The following is a 23,927-nucleotide window of genomic DNA, read 5'->3' on the forward strand; positions in this document are numbered from 1 at the left end:
TTGCACTCTTTCTGTTTTAGGAGGATCCTTTGCTTGAAGCGTGGTAGGACCCCTCCAGGGAAGCTGTTACCACCCTGCTCCCCTCTCTCTGGCTCGTCTGCCGGCAGCGTGGCCTTGGTGGGATGGCTTCTGGCCCTGTCCCCTTATGGGCCTGGTGATTGCTGCTTGGCTCAAGCTCTGTGTAGTCGTGGTGAGGGCATGAAGTACCCCCCCCCACCTGTAGGTTAAGCAGCTCTGGATGATCTGCTGCCTGTACTGGGGACCTAGTTCCCCTTGTGTGCTCGGATACCGGGATCTCCGTACTCAGCCACCCTTCTCTCTGGATGATTTTCAGGCCGACCCACGGTACTCCTTTCTCCCCCGCTTTCAGCTACTGCACTCCTCAGGACCTGTCTGACACGAGAGCTCCTCTGCTCCCTTCCACACACTTCAACTTCTTCCTCTAGACTCTCTCTGCCCTGCTTCCTAGCAACCAGCCCCTGAACACACCCCCAGCTGGGAATTGAAAGTTAACCCCTTCTGGCTACCCAAGGGTCCCCTCTGGTAATGTGGGAGGCCTGGTCACTATATGTTTGTGTGTGCACCTCATCCTGGCCTTTGGAGATTACCTGGAAGCATTGCTCCCGCATGGGTGCAATACTCTGTGGTGCCTGACCAGGTCAGGGGCGCCACATGTCCATTTTTTGGCCCTGGTCCTGCTAACTCCCTGCTCCTCTCAGCTGCTACAGTCCCAGTTACTGCCCTGGGAGTGGCACCTGGCGTTCTGCCTCCTGGAGGGCGCTTAGTGAAGCCTCGTCTACTAAAGGGTAAGCCTGGGTTCCCCCTGTGGTCCAGTGGGTCCACTCCTTCTCTCCACCTTCACCAGCAATGAGCATTAAAGACATCAAATAATAGATGTTCATAAATTAGGTTATGTGTAATAATGAGAAATGACACAGGAAAAAAGTTTTAACACATGAAGAAACAGAGGTGCAGAAAGCAATGACAGCAGCTGAACTCTATCAGTACAGTAATTAGAAAGCAATCCTGCTACTTAGTGAAAAATAATATCAGCTGGTTAAAATGATTGCCTATGAGAAAGTGTCTCATTACTTACATAGTTACATAGGTTGAAAACAGACCTAGGTCCATCTAGTTCAACCTTCCTCCACCAATTATATATTTAATTATATATTAACTTATTTATAACCAACAATGCTGTATGTACTGAGGAAATCATCCAGCCCTTTTCTAAAAATTGTAATAGTATCTACCATTACTATCTCTTGTGGTAGGGCATTCCACAATCTGACTACTCTAACTGTAAAGAATCCTTTCCTGTTTAGTTGCCGGGATCGCCTTTTTTCCACTCGCAGTGAGTGCCCTCTGGTCCTTAGTATTGTCTTTGGAAGGGATAAGTGATGTGCCAGTCCTTTATATTCACCACACATGTATTTATACACGTAAATGAGATCCCCACTGAGATGTCTTTTTTTCTAAGCTAAACAAATCCAACTTTTTCAACTCTCATCATATGGGAGGGCTTCTATTCCTTATAATAATCTTGTTGCCCGCCTTTGAACTGACTTTAACTTCTGAATATCATTTTTTGTGGAGCCCAAAACTGGATCCCATATTTTCGGTGTGGCCTTACACGTGATTTACAGAGGGGTAACAATACGTTAGGATCACTGGATCTAATCTCTTTTTCTAAGCCCTAAAATCTTGTTTGCTTTTGCAGCTGCTGCTTGACATTGAGTGCTGCTCCTCAGCTTAATTGTAACCAGCAAACCTAAGTCTGTCTCCTGTTCTGTAGTCCTGAGTTTACTTCAGTTTAATATACAGTATATGCAGGAATAGGATTACTCTGTCATAGGTGCATTTGTTTACATTTAGCAACATTAAATCTCATTTGCCAAGTGTCTGCCTATTTAGACATCTATGCAGATCATTTTGTAATATTGTACTATCAAAGTCAGTTTTTAATATCCTACATAGTTTGGTGTCATCAGCAAAAACTGACACTTTACTCTTAATCCCATCCAGAAGGTCATAATTAGTTGGGCTCGATCCAGGTTTTAATTCAGTTAAGAGTAGTGTTGAGCGGACCCGGACTGTAAATGTTCGGATCCGCGCAGTTTCAGCGCTATCCCCGGGTCGGACTCGGCTGCGGGATTCCAGCTGCACGATCCGGAATCGGCAATTAATAAAAATGAAAAAAAAAAACAATAAATAAATGAGCGTTTCATACTTACCAAGACTCTGTCATGGCGGCACACTTGCTTCCGGGTCGCGCTTTCACTTCCTCTGCTGTGCACACAATCACACAGCTTTCCGTGTTTTCCGCGCCCACCGGCCGTCCTCTCAGCTGTGATTGGTTCCTGGCTGACGCGCCCCCAGCCTGTGACAGCTCTGCCGTGCAGTCATCGCTTATCGCGGTCAGTAATACACTGCACTCAGAGCGGGCAGTTGTGCTCTATGGCTGCTTGCTCTGACATGTAGCAGAGCTGGATGTGTCTCCACTGGATGTCGTGTGGATTACGCCAGAGCTGCAGGGCTGTGTTGGGATAATAAAGTGGTGAAGGAGGAGGCTGCGTCTGTAATTTATTCCAAATAAAGGATTTCTCTGTGTCTTGTTTATTTACTGTCATTTATAGGTTTGTGATGCAGGTATCTCACAGATGCCCGTGCGATCACAAACCTGGGGTTTAATAACAGCCATGCGCTGTTATCAACCCCTGCTATTACCTTGATTGCGACCGCAACAGGGCAATCAAGATGAGCCGATATTGCACCGGAATGGCCACATCCAATAGATGCCGCTATACTGGGCGGCTGCAGGCTGAGGATATACCAGCCCCCAGCCGGCGTTATCATGGCTGGGAATGAAAATTGGGGGGGACCGCACGTCATTTTTTTTTTTAATTATTTAAATTTAAAAAAAAAACGCGTTGTGCGGTTTATCTTAGGCAGCAGTCACAGCGTGGGACTCCCACAAGTCTGACAGCGCGGAAAAGCCGCACAAACATCTGACAGGAGCGTGCATGTGTTTCTAGGTACATGTACGCTCATGTTCAGACAGTGGCAGACTGTGCCTTGTGATGTCATGTCAGACCCGCACGAGTCTGACATTGCATCACCCGCACACGTCTGATGGTTCTTATACACTTGCGTACCGCTTCCGATGCGATAGCATCGGAAGCGATATGCAAATGACCCTCTACTGCGGGTGTCAGCCGAGGGTCATGCGACTGTGATGCGATCTTGCAATCGCATCACAGGAGCGGAGAAGATAGAGGGAGCACTCTCTCCCCATCTCCTCCACTGTCTCCGCGTGCATCAGTGCGATCCCATCGCATGACACACGGCTCACGCTGGCAGTATAGCAGAGCCGAGTGTCATGCGAGAGTCCGTCCCTGCCACTGAGGTCAGTGAGAGCGGACCTCTGCTGCGGCCGGCACTAAGGAGGGGAGGGGCTGGAGCTCCGGAGGAGACAATGTCACAGCCCATCCTGTCACAGCCGCTCAGTCAGTGTCTACACTCAGAGCGGGCAGCCGTGCTTTACGGCTGCTAGCTGTGACATGTAGCAGAGCCGGATGTGTCGCCTTGGGACGTGTGGATTACGCCGGAGCTGCAGGGTGTTGGGGTAATAAAATGGTGAACGAGGCTGCGTTTGTACTTTATTGTAAATAAAGGATTTCTCTGTGTGTTTATTTACATTCATTTGCAGGTTTGTGATGCGGGTGTCTCACAGACGTCCGTGCGATCACAAACCTATTACCCCGACTGGCACCGAATCACGCCGCCGTGCAGAGCCGGTAATGTACCAGTATAGCCACATATAATACATGCGGCTATACTGGGGGGCTGCGGGCAGAAATACCAGCCCCCGGCCGGCATTACCATGGCTGGGGATGAAAATTAGGGGGGACCGCACGTCGGGTTTTTTAATTATTTATTTAATTAATATTAAAAAAAAAGGCGGAGTCACACTTGCGACGGACACACTGCTTTCCCCGCCCACTGGCCATCCTGCCGCCTGTGATTGGTTGCAGTTAGCTGACACGCTGCCACTCAGGGTGGGGGCGTGTCTAGCTGCAACCAACACGTGCTGGTGGGCGGGGAAAACAATGAATATTGAATTGTCGGCTCCGGAAGGTAACAGCGTGACCCGGAAAGAGTGTGCCGCCATGACAGCGCCTCGGTGAGTATGCCGCGCTCGCTCCTAGCCCCCTAGCCCTTCCACAAACGTTTTTACCCTGCGGATTCCGGTCCCCATTGACTTATATGGGCACCGGATTCCAGAACGGATTGGATTCTTTTTTACAACTGTTAGTGATCCGCCGGCCCCGGATTATTTGGCCGTTCGATCAGCTCTAGTTAAGAGTGAAGAGTTCAAGTGAAGAACTAACACAAGCTAGAGGTGTGCAAACCAGCTAGACACCTAAGGCCAAGGAATTGAGTATTGAGTGTGAACAGTAGCACGTGAGAAGAACTCCAGCATAAGACTGGACAGCGGATCATACCTATTTCGTTGTAGTGAGTACCAAGCTCGATCCCGAGTGTCTACGGGTAGCAACTGATTCCAGCGGTACTAGTCCTAGAGTGGAGGTCTGGCATAAACTTGGGTGAATAGGTCTACATGGAACCCCCAGTAGGCGAGCCTTGTCCAACGGTGGTTGAAACCGTTAATAGTACCGGGTCCTTGTGGGTAGGTTGAGACCATGGACGTGTGGGACTCTGTGATGGTATTGAGTGGAACCAAGCTGTCAGACAATAAGCAGGAAGACATTTATACAACAGCAGTAGTACCAGGAACCATGGAGCAGTCTGGAGTACAAGTGTGTTTTGAAGTAAAGTGTACCGTTCCTACAAAGTTCAAGTGTTGTACCCAAAGTAATGATGTGACTAAAGTACTGTGCATTACCGTTTGTTAAAGAATGTTGAATGAGAAATACGGATTTGTGTCAGAGAATTCCCGGAGAAAGAATCCTGGTCTGCACGAGGTCTTAAGCAAAGGTATGGCTTGCACACACAAAGTCCACACACCCCACCAGGAACACCAGCACAAACCCCTTCCCCCTTGCTCTGTGGACAGAGCCAGGGTGTGGGCCAAAGAGAGAGGACTGCTTAGCCAAAGCAGAAGAAGCCCCTAACCAGCTACGACTACTACTAGCTAAATATATATATATATATATATATATATATATATATATATATAAAAGTACAGTATATGATGGTTCCCTGGTTCCCACAGGCCCTTGCATGTATATATATATATATATATATATATATATAAATGTATGTGTATGTGTATGTGTATGTATGTATATATACGGTATATATATACAGTATATGTATATATATAAAAAACAATTTTTCAGAGCAGCACTTGAGAATAACTCGGGTGCAAAATCCTTCACAACGGCATCCTACCGTCCCTCCCATATTTCCAAAGAATCAGAAGGCAGCACTTCACTTTCTTTTCAGATAAAATCTTCTTTAAAGGCCCATCAGACATGACATTTCGGTCAAATCTTTAGGTCAACCTTTCTCCAACAGTGTTTTTATCATATGCCAATAAAGGGTATGTAAAGGTATTCTAATTTACATAATTACATTATAGTTTGCTTACAATCACCTGTGAACTTTGAATCGCTCCACCAACCGCCTGCAGCTCGGCTTGTACACTATATCCACATGTCTCTTTTGTCTCGTCATCCAGTGTGTAGTTACACCATTACACCCATTTCCGGCAACATGACCACTCGCGATCACATGACCTGCTCTGTCATAGGAATCAGCACCATATTGCTCCTGGGCAACTTGCCATTAACACACTGTGGCTCAACTACGCTACTCTGTGGATCTTCACAGGAGTCACTTGGACTTTTTATGGTCCCTATGTCGGTCTTTGTGTGTTGCTCACCTGCAGCGGTCGCCCCAAGGACTTCACTACACCTTCAGGGACACCACAGGGTCTCCACTTGTTGGTATGTCCAGCCACAGGTAAGTCAGGTTTATTTACATGGGAGTCTTGACGCTACTCAGGGTTTGCGGTCAGGGTTAATGGATGACCGCCACTGCAGGTTTAACGAGCGTCTGGGGCTGATGGAATCTGCAGTCTGATGGTGTGGCCTCCCGTGAGTGAGGTAGGCCCCAGGGGCTCGGGTGTGTGGAACATCAGGTCCCAGAATAACTCAGTCTCAGTCAAAGATGTCTTTCAACTTGTTTACTCACTTTCCGATGTTTTTGTGAGGTAACCCGGGTGATGCTGAGATAAACCAGGTGGAACCAGGTATCCTTTAGGCTGGTCTAAGGGTAACCGTTAACTCGCCTTCCTAGCACTTCTTGTTTCGGATAACCTCTGACTTGAAGTACCGTGGGATTCATCCAGGGAAGTCGCTACTGCCTTTTCTCCCTTTTTGGCCCATTTGGGCCGGGGGTCGAGCGGACACTCAAATAAAAAGGGCCGTATATGTACGGCGATTGCTGTAGATACTTTGTGACGCTACCCACGGTGTGTGGTAATATGGTGTACCACCGCTGTTGTTGGGGAGCACCCAGGGATGATGGGATGGCAGCTGGATGTTAACCCCTCTGTGGGTAGGGGTGGATGCCCCGGGGCTCAGTGTACAGGATACGGGGAGCGATGTGGGCCGGAGGTGGCCCGCCGGGCCGTACCGGGGGATGTTCGTGTACTCACTGTTGAATAATTGCACATGAGTCTGTTGGTAAACCAAGGTGTCAGTGGCCGGCTGCCGCGTTCGGGTGTACTCGGGTCCCACACCCGGCTGGTTTACCGATATCCCTTCCTCCGGCACTTTGTACTTTTTCTCACTTCTGGACAACTCCGTATGGAATGGGGAAGTCCGCTCCCAGTATCTTCTGGTTGGGAGGTGTGCTCGCGAAAACTGACCCTTGGGATTTCAGTGGGTGTTTGCGGATATCCTATCCCCCGTGGTAGGCTGCCATTTTGCTCTATCTGGGCTAAGACTTCTGGAGCAAGGCCTGCAACCTTGCTCCCGGCCTGGTGAATTAGAGAAGGGGCTTGCAACCGTCTTCTAACTAGGGTCCAGGTACCCCGCCTGTGCACGGTTTCCGGACCGGATCTCCGCTGTCGGTACCGACAGGCTCCAACCCTGCCCTGGTCCACTTTGGATTTCCCGCGACCGGACTCCCGTCGCCTTTGGACACGGTCCACTGCTTGCCACCTAGCCAGTAGACCAGGGCCACTACCCTGTCTACCCTCCACTAGGCTCAGCTTTCCTCTTGACAGTCTGTCACTGTCACTCCTCTCCACTGAACCTCCAACTTCCAACTCCAACTTAGACTTAGACTGACTGGTTCCCTCCCCCGGATCCTCAAGACCCCTAGGTGGGCGCTCCCAATCCGCCTGGTCCAGCCCACTGGTGTGTCCTTACTACCCTGAGGGGGGTGGCTAGGATTTTGTGGCTGATGGAACCTGGTGTGGGAAGGTGTTATGTAGGGTGTAGTACACTTCTGTGACCACCTGGCGGCGCCAGGGCGTCACATTTCCACACCATGGAGAAACAAATAATATGTTGATAGCCTCAATAAATTTCAATAATTTCTTTATTTATATAATGAAATATATGGAATAATCAAAAACATACAATTATCTCTGTACTCCGTGCTGCTGCGGTGGGTATTCCATCCATTAGTAATTACTATAAAAAACACAAAAATAAAACATTGTCAATAAAATATCTTCTTTCGTTCCCAATATTAACACTATATTGTTATTGCGTTTGGATAAGAAAATAGATATCACAGGTCATAAGATCATACTTAATTTGTAATCTACATTAAGGCCCCTTGGTTTAAGAGTTTGTAACTTTTGGATCCATTTAATTCTTTCTTTAATAGCACTTTTGTCCTGTCACCCCCTCTCCTCATTACTGGTACATGATCTATTATTCTAATTTTAAAATCCCATTCTGTATGTTTGCACTCTACAAAGTGCTTAGATACCGGGAAATCCATTCTCAATTTCCGTATGGTGTACCTGTGGTAATTTATTCTAGTTTTTAAATCTAGTGTGGTTTCGCCCACATTTAGTAATTTGCATGGACATTCCAACAGGTGCACCACATGGTCGGAATTGCAAGTAAGATAATAATTGATTTGAAATTTTTCTCCAGTCAATGATTGTGAAAATTCACACCCTTTTTTTGTTAATGTACAGTTGAGCTGACACAAGAAAGATATGGGTAACATTCTACTCTTTTTGTATTATCTAACGTACTTTGTACCATTTTCTTCTGTAACACCCCAATATCTGATTTGACCAATAAACTCTTAATGTTCTGTCCTTTTCGATATGCAAAGTATGGGGGATTCCTAAATTTCTCAATGTTTTAGTATAATTTTTTTCTATTTTCCCACTTTGAATATTAAAGTTAGTAATAAAAGGTACCACGGGGGAACACTATTCTCCTTAAGGAGACTTTGCAAGCCAGTCTGGCTGCCAGGTAAGGGGACTTATAGCTGCAATGCCCCTAAAATTCCACGGGGGAACACTATTCTCCTTAAGGAGACTTTGCAAGCCAGTCTGGCTGCCAGGTAAGGGGACTTATAGCTGCAATGCCCCTCTGGGAAATATTCAAATTGTCTCTCCAGTAAAGGAGACAAACTCTAGCACAGCGCCACCTATTGGAAGTAGCGATCCTAAAAGTCACAAGTGGATTTTCGACAATCCTTTGCAATATGACTCAGGATATATAAGCCAGATCAGAATCCCAATTTGCAGACACGGTGTTTCGGGGTGCTTGCCCCTCGTCAGTGCAAAGTATGGGGGTGTCTGATCTGGCTCATGAGAAAGCTATGTGGGGACCACGGGGGAACACTATTCTCCTTAAGGAGACTTTGCAAGCCAGTCTGGCTGCCAGGTAAGGGGACTTATAGCTGCAATGCCCCTAAAATTCCACGGGGGAACACTATTCTCCTTAAGGAGACTTTGCAAGCCAGTCTGGCTGCCAGGTAAGGGGACTTATAGCTGCAATGCCCCTCTGGGAAATATTCAAATTGTCTCTCCAGTAAAGGAGACAAACTCTAGCACAGCGCCACCTATTGGAAGTAGCGATCCTAAAAGTCACAAGTGGATTTTCGACAATCCTTTGCAATATGACTCAGGATATATAAGCCAGATCAGAATCCCAATTTGCAGACACGGTGTTTCGGGGTGCTTGCCCCTCGTCAGTGCAAAGTATGGGGGTGTCTGATCTGGCTCATGAGAAAGCTATGTGGGGACCACGGGGGAACACTATTCTCCTTAAGGAGACTTTGCAAGCCAGTCTGGCTGCCAGGTAAGGGGACTTATAGCTGCAATGCCCCTAAAATTCCACGGGGGAACACTATTCTCCTTAAGGAGACTTTGCAAGCCAGTCTGGCTGCCAGGTAAGGGGACTTATAGCTGCAATGCCCCTCTGGGAAATATTCAAATTGTCTCTCCAGTAAAGGAGACAAACTCTAGCACAGCGCCACCTATTGGAAGTAGCGATCCTAAAAGTCACAAGTGGATTTTCGACAATCCTTTGCAATATGACTCAGGATATATAAGCCAGATCAGAATCCCAATTTGCAGACACGGTGTTTCGGGGTGCTTGCCCCTCGTCAGTGCAAAGTATGGGGGTGTCTGATCTGGCTCATGAGAAAGCTATGTGGGGACCACGGGGGAACACTATTCTCCTTAAGGAGACTTTGCAAGCCAGTCTGGCTGCCAGGTAAGGGGACTTATAGCTGCAATGCCCCTAAAATTCCACGGGGGAACACTATTCTCCTTAAGGAGACTTTGCAAGCCAGTCTGGCTGCCAGGTAAGGGGACTTATAGCTGCAATGCCCCTCTGGGAAATATTCAAATTGTCTCTCCAGTAAAGGAGACAAACTCTAGCACAGCGCCACCTATTGGAAGTAGCGATCCTAAAAGTCACAAGTGGATTTTCGACAATCCTTTGCAATATGACTCAGGATATATAAGCCAGATCAGAATCCCAATTTGCAGACACGGTGTTTCGGGGTGCTTGCCCCTCGTCAGTGCAAAGTATGGGGGTGTCTGATCTGGCTCATGAGAAAGCTATGTGGGGACCACGGGGGAACACTATTCTCCTTAAGGAGACTTTGCAAGCCAGTCTGGCTGCCAGGTAAGGGGACTTATAGCTGCAATGCCCCTAAAATTCCACGGGGGAACACTATTCTCCTTAAGGAGACTTTGCAAGCCAGTCTGGCTGCCAGGTAAGGGGACTTATACCTGCAATGCCCCTCTGGGAAATATTCAAATTGTCTCTCCAGTAAAGGAGACAAACTCTAGCACAGCGCCACCTATTGGAAGTAGCGATCCTAAAAGTCACAAGTGGATTTTCGACAATCCTTTGCAATATGACTCAGGATATATAAGCCAGATCAGAATCCCAATTTGCAGACACGGTGTTTCGGGGTGCTTGCCCCTCGTCAGTGCAAAGTATGGGGGTGTCTGATCTGGCTCATGAGAAAGCTATGTGGGGACCACGGGGGAACACTATTCTCCTTAAGGAGACTTTGCAAGCCAGTCTGGCTGCCAGGTAAGGGGACTTATAGCTGCAATGCCCCTAAAATTCCACGGGGGAACACTATTCTCCTTAAGGAGACTTTGCAAGCCAGTCTGGCTGCCAGGTAAGGGGACTTATAGCTGCAATGCCCCTCTGGGAAATATTCAAATTGTCTCTCCAGTAAAGGAGACAAACTCTAGCACAGCGCCACCTATTGGAAGTAGCGATCCTAAAAGTCACAAGTGGATTTTCGACAATCCTTTGCAATATGACTCAGGATATATAAGCCAGATCAGAATCCCAATTTGCAGACACGGTGTTTCGGGGTGCTTGCCCCTCGTCAGTGCAAAGTATGGGGGTGTCTGATCTGGCTCATGAGAAAGCTATGTGGGGACCACGGGGGAACACTATTCTCCTTAAGGAGACTTTGCAAGCCAGTCTGGCTGCCAGGTAAGGGGACTTATAGCTGCAATGCCCCTAAAATTCCACGGGGGAACACTATTCTCCTTAAGGAGACTTTGCAAGCCAGTCTGGCTGCCAGGTAAGGGGACTTATAGCTGCAATGCCCCTCTGGGAAATATTCAAATTGTCTCTCCAGTAAAGGAGACAAACTCTAGCACAGCGCCACCTATTGGAAGTAGCGATCCTAAAAGTCACAAGTGGATTTTCGACAATCCTTTGCAATATGACTCAGGATATATAAGCCAGATCAGAATCCCAATTTGCAGACACGGTGTTTCGGGGTGCTTGCCCCTCGTCAGTGCAAAGTATGGGGGTGTCTGATCTGGCTCATGAGAAAGCTATGTGGGGACCACGGGGGAACACTATTCTCCTTAAGGAGACTTTGCAAGCCAGTCTGGCTGCCAGGTAAGGGGACTTATAGCTGCAATGCCCCTAAAATTCCACGGGGGAACACTATTCTCCTTAAGGAGACTTTGCAAGCCAGTCTGGCTGCCAGGTAAGGGGACTTATAGCTGCAATGCCCCTCTGGGAAATATTCAAATTGTCTCTCCAGTAAAGGAGACAAACTCTAGCACAGCGCCACCTATTGGAAGTAGCGATCCTAAAAGTCACAAGTGGATTTTCGACAATCCTTTGCAATATGACTCAGGATATATAAGCCAGATCAGAATCCCAATTTGCAGACACGGTGTTTCGGGGTGCTTGCCCCTCGTCAGTGCAAAGTATGGGGGTGTCTGATCTGGCTCATGAGAAAGCTATGTGGGGACCACGGGGGAACACTATTCTCCTTAAGGAGACTTTGCAAGCCAGTCTGGCTGCCAGGTAAGGGGACTTATAGCTGCAATGCCCCTAAAATTCCACGGGGGAACACTATTCTCCTTAAGGAGACTTTGCAAGCCAGTCTGGCTGCCAGGTAAGGGGACTTATAGCTGCAATGCCCCTCTGGGAAATATTCAAATTGTCTCTCCAGTAAAGGAGACAAACTCTAGCACAGCGCCACCTATTGGAAGTAGCGATCCTAAAAGTCACAAGTGGATTTTCGACAATCCTTTGCAATATGACTCAGGATATATAAGCCAGATCAGAATCCCAATTTGCAGACACGGTGTTTCGGGGTGCTTGCCCCTCGTCAGTGCAAAGTATGGGGGTGTCTGATCTGGCTCATGAGAAAGCTATGTGGGGACCACGGGGGAACACTATTCTCCTTAAGGAGACTTTGCAAGCCAGTCTGGCTGCCAGGTAAGGGGACTTATAGCTGCAATGCCCCTAAAATTCCACGGGGGAACACTATTCTCCTTAAGGAGACTTTGCAAGCCAGTCTGGCTGCCAGGTAAGGGGACTTATAGCTGCAATGCCCCTCTGGGAAATATTCAAATTGTCTCTCCAGTAAAGGAGACAAACTCTAGCACAGCGCCACCTATTGGAAGTAGCGATCCTAAAAGTCACAAGTGGATTTTCGACAATCCTTTGCAATATGACTCAGGATATATAAGCCAGATCAGAATCCCAATTTGCAGACACGGTGTTTCGGGGTGCTTGCCCCTCGTCAGTGCAAAGTATGGGGGTGTCTGATCTGGCTCATGAGAAAGCTATGTGGGGACCACGGGGGAACACTATTCTCCTTAAGGAGACTTTGCAAGCCAGTCTGGCTGCCAGGTAAGGGGACTTATAGCTGCAATGCCCCTAAAATTCCACGGGGGAACACTATTCTCCTTAAGGAGACTTTGCAAGCCAGTCTGGCTGCCAGGTAAGGGGTCTTATAGCTGCAATGCCCCTCTGGGAAATATTCAAATTGTCTCTCCAGTAAAGGAGACAAACTCTAGCACAGCGCCACCTATTGGAAGTAGCGATCCTAAAAGTCACAAGTGGATTTTCGACAATCCTTTGCAATATGACTCAGGATATATAAGCCAGATCAGAATCCCAATTTGCAGACACGGTGTTTCGGGGTGCTTGCCCCTCGTCAGTGCAAAGTATGGGGGTGTCTTATCTGGCTCATGAGAAAGCTATGTGGGGACCACGGGGGAACACTATTCTCCTTAAGGAGACTTTGCAAGCCAGTCTGGCTGCCAGGTAAGGGGACTTATAGCTGCAATGCCCCTAAAATTCCACGGGGGAACACTATTCTCCTTAAGGAGACTTCCAATAGGTGGCGCTGTGCTAGAGTTTGTCTCCTTTACTGGAGAGATAATAAAAGGTATTATTTTATCCATTTATCGTTTCTCCCTCACCATCCCTTTTCTTTTCACTTTTTCCTTCTGTTGGGTTAAAAGCTGTTTGGGGTAACCCCTACCCTTACATTTTTTATCAGGGTATCCAGTTATTTTTTTTCCACATTTTCTTCTTTACTTTCAATCTGCTGTATTCTCATCATTTGACTACATGAAATGAACTTTATAGTTTCTTAGGGTGATAGCTATCAAACCTCAAAATTTTATTTATATCTATTGGTTTTGTATATAATGGAGTATTTATGCTCTTCCCTTCTTTTGTTATTAATGCATCCAAGAATTGTATTTGTATGTGTGAACATACCAACGTGTATTTTATTGTTGCATCAATCCTATTCAAAAATTCATGAAACTCAGATAGTTTATCCATAGTGTCTTTATATAGTAGGAGGATGTCATCTATGTATCACCACCACTTCAGTGCTAAGCCAAAGTGGTAAGATTCATAGATAACATCCTCCTCCATAACCGCCATTTCCGTATTTGCATACGCGGGGGCCACATGCGACCCCATTGCGTTCCTAGTGGGGAGGGCACTCTGGTTGTGTATTTGAGTTGTGTAAGTGGTGAAACTGGTACCAACCTCCTCTGGTTCCAGATTGTGCACTGCACCTTAAGTGCAGTACACTGTGGCGACCGAAGCTTCAGGAGCGCCACACATGTTTTTCTGCAAGTAGAGCTCATAGTCTATACTTAAAAAGGCAAGATGTTTTTAAAATTTTGTTTTCATTTTTAAAAATTTACACATCATTAACATGTTTTTTGATATTATTATTTCCATAATTCCACAACTTTTCCTTCTTGGTGTTGAAACTTGAATGTATTTTGACTAACCTCCAATGAAGGCTTTAAAGGAGAACAAAGATGACAGTCACAAGACCTCCAATAGGCCCCTGACTGCCTTGACAACCCCCGGTACCCATGATAGATGACAAAGGGGACCTCTTAGATGCCTCAGTTTCTTTTAGCCATGTTATCTAAGAAGTTAAACTGTAATCATGAGAGCGATCTTCGATCACTACGGTTAGAGGTAGGTGTCAGCTGGAAAATGCATTTTGCTGGCCTAGCTCACTAGCTCGACTCTGCCATTTGGAGTTGACGTGTCATATAGATAAATCACATGTTGAACAGTGGTTAACAATACCTTATTCTCAATTACTTTACTTTTAGTTTAGTATAATTTGTAAGTAGGAGATATCAGTTCCATATACCCAACCGAAGCACCTCTTGTTCATTAATCAATTTTTGAGCTTTGAAATAATAAGTAATGAGTAAAATAATTTGTGTTTGAGTTACAAAATCATATTGTTATATCCATCGCATTGTCTATGTTTCCACTAAATGCAGCATTTAAGCAAGGGACTACAGGCCCAAAATGTTATCAACAGATTCTATTGAATCTGCTGTTTCTCCAACAAAAGTCTAAGGCGGGCTTTGCACGTTGCGACACCGCAAGCCGATGCTGCGATGTCGCACGCGATAGTCCCCGCCCCCGTCGCAGGTACAATATCTTGTGATAGCTGGCGTAGCGAAAATTATTGCTACGCCAGCTTCACATGCACTCACCTGCCCTGCGACCGTCGCTCTGGCCAGCGACCCGCCTCCTTCCTAAGGGGGCGGGTCATGCGGCGTCATAGCGACATCACACGGCAGGCGGCCAATAGCGGCGGAGGGGCGGATATGAGCAGGATGTAAACATCCCGCCCACCTCCTTCCTTCCATAGAGCCGCCGGCGGCAGGTAAGGAGATGTTCCTCGCTCCTGCGGCTTCATACACAGCGATGTGTGCTGCCGCAGGAACGAGGAACAGCATCGTACCTGTCGCGGCAGCATATTTATGAAAAAGTCGGAGCCTGCACCAATGATACGATAACGACGCTTTTGCGCTCGTTAATCATATCATATAGGATTTACACACAACGATGTTGAAAGTGACGCCGGATGTGCGTCACTTTCGATTTGACCCCACCGACATCGCACGTGCGCTGTCCTTAGATTGGCCACAATGTGTAGTTTTTAGTGCTGGACACGCTTTCTATTTAGAAAAAACAATGTCAGAATCACTGGGACCCGCTGAAGTGTTCCAAAATTAACTCAAAAGCCATACTGGTCAGAATTGTAAAATTTGACCTGGTCGTTAAGGTCAAAATTGGCTCCGTCATTAAGGGGTTAAAATGAAGAAAAATGGGGAAAAAAAATTTGAAAATAATTTGGATGAAACATATTATGCCATTTTTTTCTACAGTTACTTTTAAAATTAAGTTATATTTTTTTTAACCTTTCTTCATCTTCACATTATGGGCTTTTAGGCACGAAGGCATTACATTATGATATAATGAGCCAGTCATCTTCACATAGCATTTGAGGACATAAAGGAAATACACTGGACCAAGAAGAAAGGCAACTCTGCTGTATTCTTCTGATATGATTATCTTAGATCTTCAGACATAATTAGAATAATGGAAATTATAAATATGCAGCAAATCCATATTTGTTTTAATAGGGGAAATACAGAATTGAAATGGAATTATGCCAGCCAGAGAATGCTAAACACTAATAATATTACCGAAACAGGAAAATCAAAGCTGTATAACATAGCTTTGTCTCAATGAATGTTTGTAGAATGTCTACAGCAATGTGTATAAAAATCAGCTTTAAGGCTGCTTTACACGCAGCGACATCGCTAGCGATGTCGCTCGTGAAAGCACCCGTCCCTGTCATTTGTGCGTCACGGGCAAATCGCTGCCCGTGGAGCACAATATCGCTAGTACCCGTCATACGAACTTACCTGCCTAACGACGTCGCTGTGGCCAGGCCGTAGTCGGGATAAGCCATGATCTCCTCCCGGTTAAGACAGACTTCATTTTCTTGAAAAAATCTTCTTGTTCCGTGCCCCATTTGAACGGGGGCCCCGGGGACCTGCCATGCGTAGTCTGGCCCACCAGGAGGTCTTGCAATGTGGCTGCCATTTGAGTATACCCCTTAACAAACCTCCGGTAGTACCCCATTAAGCCTAGGAACTGCCGCACTTCTCTGACTGTAGTGGGCCGTGGCCATTTCTGAATGGCTGTGATCTTTTCGGGATCCGGTGCCACACCTTCAGCGCTCACCACATGCCCCAAATACTGTACCTTCGGCTTCAACAGATGGCACTTGGACGGTTTGAGCTTCATCCCATACTTGGACAGAGCGTCGAACACCTCAGCCAGATGTTTCACGTGGGCTTCGTAGGTCTTGGAGTAAACAATGACGTCGTCCAAATACAACAAGACGGTCTCGAAGTTACAATGGCCCAAACAGCACTCCATTAACCTCTGGAACGTCCCGGGTACGTTGCACAGCCCGAATGGCATACTATTAAATTCACATAGGCCCATTGGTGTGGCGAAGGCAGTCTTCTCCCGGTCTTTTTCAGCAACTTCTACCTGCCAGTATCCGCAGGTAAGGTCAAGGGTGGAGAAATAAGTTGCAGATTTTAGAGCGGCTAGTGACTCCTCAATGCGAGGCAGAAAATAGGCGTCTTTATAGGTAATCTTGTTAATCTGGCGGTAATCCACGCACATCCTCATGGTCCCATCCTTCTTCTTTACTAGCACTAGCGGGGCGGCCCAGGGACTGCAGCTATCACGGATCACTCCTGCTTACTTCATGCTTCTGAGCATATCCTTGGCACACTGATAATGGGCAGGTGGTATGGGCCTGTACCTTTCCTTGATAGGTGGGTGTGTGCCAGTGGGTATGTGGTGTTGTACCCCCTTAATGCGCCCAAAATCCAGTAGGTGCTTACTAAAGACCTGTTCATATTTCCTGACCACCCTGTAGACCCCTTGTTTATGATGTGCGGGTGTAAAGTCGGTGCCCACATGTAGCTCCTGACACCATTTCTCTACTGGGCTCTGGGGATCAGCACTGGGGTGTTGGCTCTGCTCAACTGGAGACGATGAATGTCGTCTGCATTTACTGTAAACAGTTTGGCTATGGTGGCATATCGGGGCAATGTGACCTCCTCTTCCCCACAGTTTAGCATGCGCACGGGCACCCTCCCTTTCTGGACATCAACCACCCCTCTAGCTATGAACACAGTGGGCCAATGTTCTGAGTGTAGGGGTTCTACCACTGCCTGGTAACCCTGTCCCCGGGAATCTATAGCTGCCCTGCACCATATCAACATTTCACTTCGTGGGGGCACTACAAGGGGAGCTGCATCCATTACCCATACACCACCTACCTTACCTTCAGAGAGATGTACCTCTGGCCGCTGCAAGAGAGCTCGGATTTCGCGTTGCAGGACCCTCTGTCGCCCTGCTCCTGCAGTCTCAGATAGCTGTTGAAGCAAAAACAACACTTCACCCATGCAATTCTCTATGTCATTCGTTCCCAAAATGATCTTTGGGTTCCGGTCACTAGGATAATTTTGTACCATTATTAGGCCTTGTCTGACTAATTCTACTTGGCCCACCTTTATGATCACCTCCTTGAACCCAATTTGAGTCACAGGTAACCCATTGACAGCATAGATGGTCAAACTGTCATCTGGGGGCATCAAATCATCATCAAGCTAGAACTTCTTATAGAATACATAAGGGATAGTTGTTTCCTGAGAGCCGGTATCAAGCAGTACAGAGGTAGGGATCCCATCCAATGTAATGGAGACAATGGATCGTCCCCTATCATACCGCTCTCTCCAGTCTGCTGGGCCTTGACAATTTATTCCTGGGGATTGGCCCTTGGCCCTAGGGGCTGCCCGTTTAAAGGACAGCTTAATGCATAGTGGCCTGTCTTGTTACATTAATAACAAACAGGTGGAACATACCGGTCATCGCCTCGTCCTCTGTACGCGGAGGTCCACTTCCTCATCCAAGGGACGTCCTCTGGGCAATCCGCTAGTTGGATCTCTCTCAACGGATGGGTCTTTGGCTTCAGCTGCATGGCTTCTAGGATTCGGGCGACGTCCTTGGTTAGTTGTACTTGAATAGACAAGTTGGGTACTCCGCTCCCAGTTGCGGTTAAAGGAGTCATTGCAGGATGAGCCAGGGCAGACGGGTTTACTTGTGCCGGGGAGGCATCAGCTTGCCAAGCCAGGAGTGGGGAGTCAGGAGCCTCCGGGAGCTGCAGGGTCTTAATTGCCCATTCTTTCAGGATAGCAAAGTCCAAAGCAGGATGCTCCAGAGCCCATAGCCGGAGCTGCTTGCGGTCTTCCACCGACCCGAGGCCCTGTAGGAACTGCTCCACCAGCATCTTGTTTTCCTCCGGCTCTCTGATGTCGTTGGTCAATCTCAGGGTCCGCAGCGCTGCTTGTAATCTCAAGGCGTAATCTCAGATGCTATCCTGGAGTCGTTGCTTGCAGCTGTAGAATCTCATTCTGAGTTCCGTTTCTGTGCGGGTTTCAAACGGAGCTCCCAGTCTCCTGAAAATGGCGTTTCCTACGTCCGGTCAGCCTCAGTCCATGTCTCCACTTCCAACTCAGGAGCACCGGTCAACTGCCCCAATACCACCGATGCTCGCTGCCGTCCATTCAAAGCATACATGTCCAGAACATTGCAGATTTTTCTCTTAAATCTCTGTAGGGCATCGGGTTTGCCGTCATATTGTGGGAGCCAGGCCGCGCCCGGCACATACGGCAAGGTTATGGGCATGATGGGGACAACTGCCCCCGCTACCGGCACTGCCGCTCGTGTGGCCGGAGCGGCGCCCGCTGCTCCATCATTACCTTGGTCAGGTAAAGGAAGCGCCGCCACATTTCCATCATCCGGAGCCGACATCTCTGCGTGCCCCCTCGGTCTTTTCACAGCACTCTCTCGCTGATCGTGGCCCTCTGGGAACTTCCGGTTCCGGCCTCTTCAGGAAGACGAGTGTCGGGGCTTAATCTTCGCGTGCTTTCTCGGAGAAGAGGGTGTTTTGGCGTGAAAAATGGCGGAAATTGCAGAATTGGCGGGAAAAAAATCTTGACTCGCGGTCTTCGGCTTTCAAGGCGCACGTCACCCAGGTAAGTGGGTCCTGCTCGTATCCTGTTTGTGACGCCAGGTTTTTCAAGGTGTGCCGCCCCCGTGCCAGCAGCCGGGTCACTGTTCGGATCCGGATCCGCGGTGGCTCCAGGGGTCTCCTCACCCGGGGGTCGCGCGGCCACCCGAATGAAAGGGTGGCTATGTACAGGGCATTTGGAAAGTTTGTGACACCACCCACGGTGCGTAGTAATGTGAGGGACCACCGCTGCGGTTAGGGAGCCCGATCACAATGGTATGGCAGCCTGATGTTTAACCCCTCCGTGGGTAGGGGGTTTGTGTCCTGGGGCCCATTGGATGGTTGGTGAATGGGTGCCGCTGGGGTAGGAACAGGGATGTTTCAGTGTACTCACTCAGTCCAGGAATAACACCAACAGCTTGTAAACCAGAGTTCTGAGCACCACTGTAGCTTGTAGGTATCAAACTCTTCGGGTCCCGCTCACCCTTATGGCTAACGGAGTGAGCTTGCTCTCAGGGTTCACGTGTAGGATTTCTTTGGACTGTATTGGGAAAGTCTTATCCCATCGGTGCGCTAGTACCCCGATTTTGGAGCGGGTTGGGGATGACACTTGAAGTCTTCACCCCTGTCGGGTAAATTACCGGAACACGTGAAGCTACTTTCCGGCCTAGTGTCCACGTACCCCGTCGTGCCCTGGCCCCTGCCCGGTGATAGCTCAAGGCCGCCGGCTGCCCTCCTCAGCAGTCCATGCCCCTTGACACTGTCCCCTGCGACCGGGGTTCCAGCTCCTACCAGGCCCAGACCAACGTCTGCCACCTAGTACACAGGAGCTCTCCTCCGTGGCCTCTCCTCACCAGAGCCACCACTCCACCTTCTCTCACTCTCCACTGCTCAAGTCCACTCCTCAAGCTCAACTGTCACTTTCCTCACTTTTCCTCACCAACCCCCCATGTGGGCGCCCCTATTCCCTTCAGGCCCCCCAATGGTGTGTCTGGTAGGTTAAAGTGGGAAGTGTTCCTAGGATTTTGATTGGCTAAGCTGTAGAAACACAAAAGAACCAGGATCCGTAACCAAGGAGGGTGGATACTGTGCAGAAGGGCAGATTGCACAATACCCTGTGACGACCTGATAGGCCAGGGCGTCACAAATGTCTATAGATAATCATGATGCCACCTGCGGTATGCGGCCATGTAATAGCTGCCGCGGCTGTCGCTGTCCTCTGGGGCAGATGTCACTGTAGCTAGAGTGGTCTTGCTTCCCGCAGGTGAAGCTAGGTCCCAGGGATATGATGATGGTAGAATGGAATAATACGTTGGGGGTGCAAGGCTGAGGGCAACGACAAGCACTGGACGACACAGGTTGGAGTTTCTTCTTACCTTTTACTGGTATCTGGTGTAGTCCAGGAGTTAGTGGCCCAGTCAGCCTGGAAGCAGCAGGGGGATTTCTCTCTGCCTGGTAGTTGTAAGCCTCCTTTTGTGCGCAGGTGTAGGTCACTGTGACCTGAAGCCGCAAACGTCCCTCTTCTATGTGTGTTTATGTCCTCCGTCTGACAGCTAGCGTGTGGGGTCACTGGGGCCCAGTGTGTAGCAGTGACCCCAGGCTTTTTCTTGCCACGTCGCCTCCTAATTTCAGATGAGCCAGAAGAGGTGAACTCTTCTGCCCTCCGGCGTTAGTACTGGACCGTTAGTACCCAGTAGCCTGGGATGCCGGTGTGGCGCCCAGGCCTAGCCAGGTCGTCACAGATAACATACAAACACCCCCCACCCCCACTAGACAGGGACACCAGCCAAACAAAAACCCTTGTTGCCTCCCTCCAGTGTCTGATGTCCACACCAGATGGGGCGGAGCCAAGCGGTTGGCCCGACCCACCGAGGAGTTCACAGGCCTGGAGGCGGGAAAAGTGACAGTTCAGTGTTGGAGTTTGAGGAGAGAGGAGTGAGCACTTGGGTGTCTGGGTTTGTGGCCCAGGCACTGACAGCAAGGTTGGCAGACGGTGGTGGCCGTCTGCAGGAGTGGTGAAGCAACGCGGAACCGTAGGACCGGTGACGGGAGATGGCCCGCCGGTACCGACCGGGGAGCGAAATGAAGCCAGCACACACAGGCAGGGCCATCGGACCCCGACCAGGCTTGGAGCCGCCGACAATAGTCAGATCCGAATGTGACTGGAACCCCAGGGGTTTCACAACAGCAAAAGTCCCGATTGAAGGCAACAGCCCACACCGTGAGGGTATACAGCTACTGCCTAAGGCTAGAGACCCAAGGGCCAGCGCCTGCGGGCAAACGGGCTACTCCGGTATCCATACACCGGGGAGCGGACTACCGTTGGGAATCCATAGTAGTCAGAAGGAGAACATCAAGGTGCAGGGAAAGACAGCCGCCATCACCTGTCCGGGGAGAGACACTGCAGCCGGCTGCAGGACCTGTCCATCCAGCCATTTGGTTTATCGAGGACTTTGGACCTTTCTTGCTGAGTGAGTACACCCGTACCATCCGGCACCGGGCTGCGCTGTCCCTGCAACCCTGCACCTCGCCAACCCTGCCTCCCCGTCACAACATCATCGGGCCCCGGGACTACCGACCCCTACCCACGGAGGGGGAAAACAACATCCCAGCTGCTCCTTACCATCGCTCCCGGGATCCCCATCCTCAGCAGCGGTGGTGCCTATCTTCACCACGACCCGTGGGTGGCGTCACGGACTAAATCCCCCAAACCAACCACCCCCTTCACTCACGGGCAAGGAGCGCCGCTCGAGTCCCCAGATCCGGCCCACCGCTCGAGCCACCGAGCAGCCATCGCAGCAGCGCCGGACCCAAGCGTTAGCGAGAGCGTAGCAGCGACGGCGTCCTCCCCACCCGCGACAACTTGGCGTCACGAACAGGATTGAACCCATCTACTTACCAGTAGAAGTGCGCCTTGTGATCTCCGCCGGCGGTGTCCGGCCGAAAATTTTGAAGCGCCGCCATCTTGGCGCGAAAAGCTCCAGCTCGAGCATCTTCTCCGAGCAGGGAAGGCACAAAAGCGAAGCCCCGCCCCCAACAAACGGAAGTGCTGAAGAGTACCAAGGGGGCGCGAGAGTGTGTCTGCCTGATGTAGCCGAGGCTATAAAAGCGGGGATGCCAGGACTCTGCAAACATAACCGGTTCCTGGAAGCAGCTTGCAACATGTCCGCACCATCAGAGAGGCCTGAATCTCCGGAGCCTGCCCCCGGAATGGTGGCTTGGCTGAACACCCAAGTGATGCTGTTGTGCTGCCGTAACCGGGTCCAAGTACGGAACCTGTTAGATCGCTGGACCGCTGAGATGGAGGAGCTGGCTGCGGTCGTGCGGGCGCATGAAATAGAGACCATGCTAGAGGAGCTGGTGAGAGACCCACACCCTTGTGTCCATAGTGGACCAGCCGCTGCGGCTGAAGGATCCGGTCTACCCCTGGCCCCAGCAGGGCCCAACCCATCGCCTGTGCTGGCCGCCCGTTCAACCCCACCCAGATCACCGTCCCCGATGGAGGTGGCAGAGTCCGTGTTGCCCTGCCAGGGCCCGGAGGCCCGAGAGGAAGCCAGCCCACCAACCGCTGGTCGGGTAAAGTAGACGAACCGGTAGCAGACCTTCCCACCCCAACCGATGACGGGTCACTTGCCACTGAGGAGCCACGAGTCTGGGCTCAGCTGGAAACCATTACCGGCCTGCCAAGTCCCACCAGTAGTTCCCTGGAGTCAGATGACAGCGGCTCGGCGGCTGACACGGAGCCTGTCTCGGAGAAGGAGGGAGTCTTCGGCCTGTATGACATGGAGGCCACTTATATCCCTTGGAGTGGAAATAATGGATACCGGGCAGCTCTTCCTCGTCGCGCCAGCCGTGCGCTGGAGGGGCTGGAACCTGTGCTTCTTCACTGGAGCCGGGTGAGGAGTACGGAAGTGAGAAGTAATGGCAGCGGTTCGCCGTTGCAAGCAGTTGTCCCCCGTTGGGACCCTCAGCAGTTTGGATGAATGACTTTAATGAACCGTGACCCTTCACCTGATTATCCATGTGATTATTCCGGCCGTTGCCGGCAAGTTGTCCCCGGAGGGACCCTGTGTGTTTTACAACCTGCATGAGAGACTACTCATGGACATGGCCGAGAACTGGCAGGCCACCCACGAACTAGTGGGCTTGTAAATAAGTTGAGGGGTGATATTCCGTCGGAGCCGCCTCCGGAGAGGCAGATTGGAGGAAGGGCTCGCAGCAGAGCAGGCTGGGGCCTGGCCACCACCAGGACCGGTGGCCATCCTCCGGGGGTCAGGGGTCCCCCAAGGACGTGGGGACCCCTGAAATGACAGCCGGGTGCGAGTAACCGTACCCGTTCCCGCTCAGGCAGCCTAAAGCTGGACTGGGGTCAAGGAGTGCTGCCCACTTCTTAGGGGCAGCATCAGGGCTAGGTTGCTTGGGTGGGAGAGTGGAAGACATCCGTCCGTCCGTCTGTTATTATTAAAAATGTTCTTGTTTTATATATGTGCAACGTTTAAGTGCCCTCACAAGAAATTCTTATGTTCAAAATGTTTACATGTTATTTATGTTTTTACAGTTTTAAAAATAAAAATAAAACCGGTGATGGACGGGCAGCCCGCGGACGGTCTGCATTTCACCAAGGGGGAATGTGGCACCCTGGCCTAGCCAGGTCGTCACAGATAACATACAAACACCCCCCACCCCCACTAGACAGGGACACCAGCCAAACAAAAACCCTTGTTGCCTCCCTCCAGTGTCTGCTGTCC

The sequence above is a fragment of the Anomaloglossus baeobatrachus genome, chromosome 1, assembly GCF_048569485.1.
Source record: "Anomaloglossus baeobatrachus isolate aAnoBae1 chromosome 1, aAnoBae1.hap1, whole genome shotgun sequence".
Lineage (NCBI taxonomy): Eukaryota > Metazoa > Chordata > Amphibia > Anura > Aromobatidae > Anomaloglossus > Anomaloglossus baeobatrachus.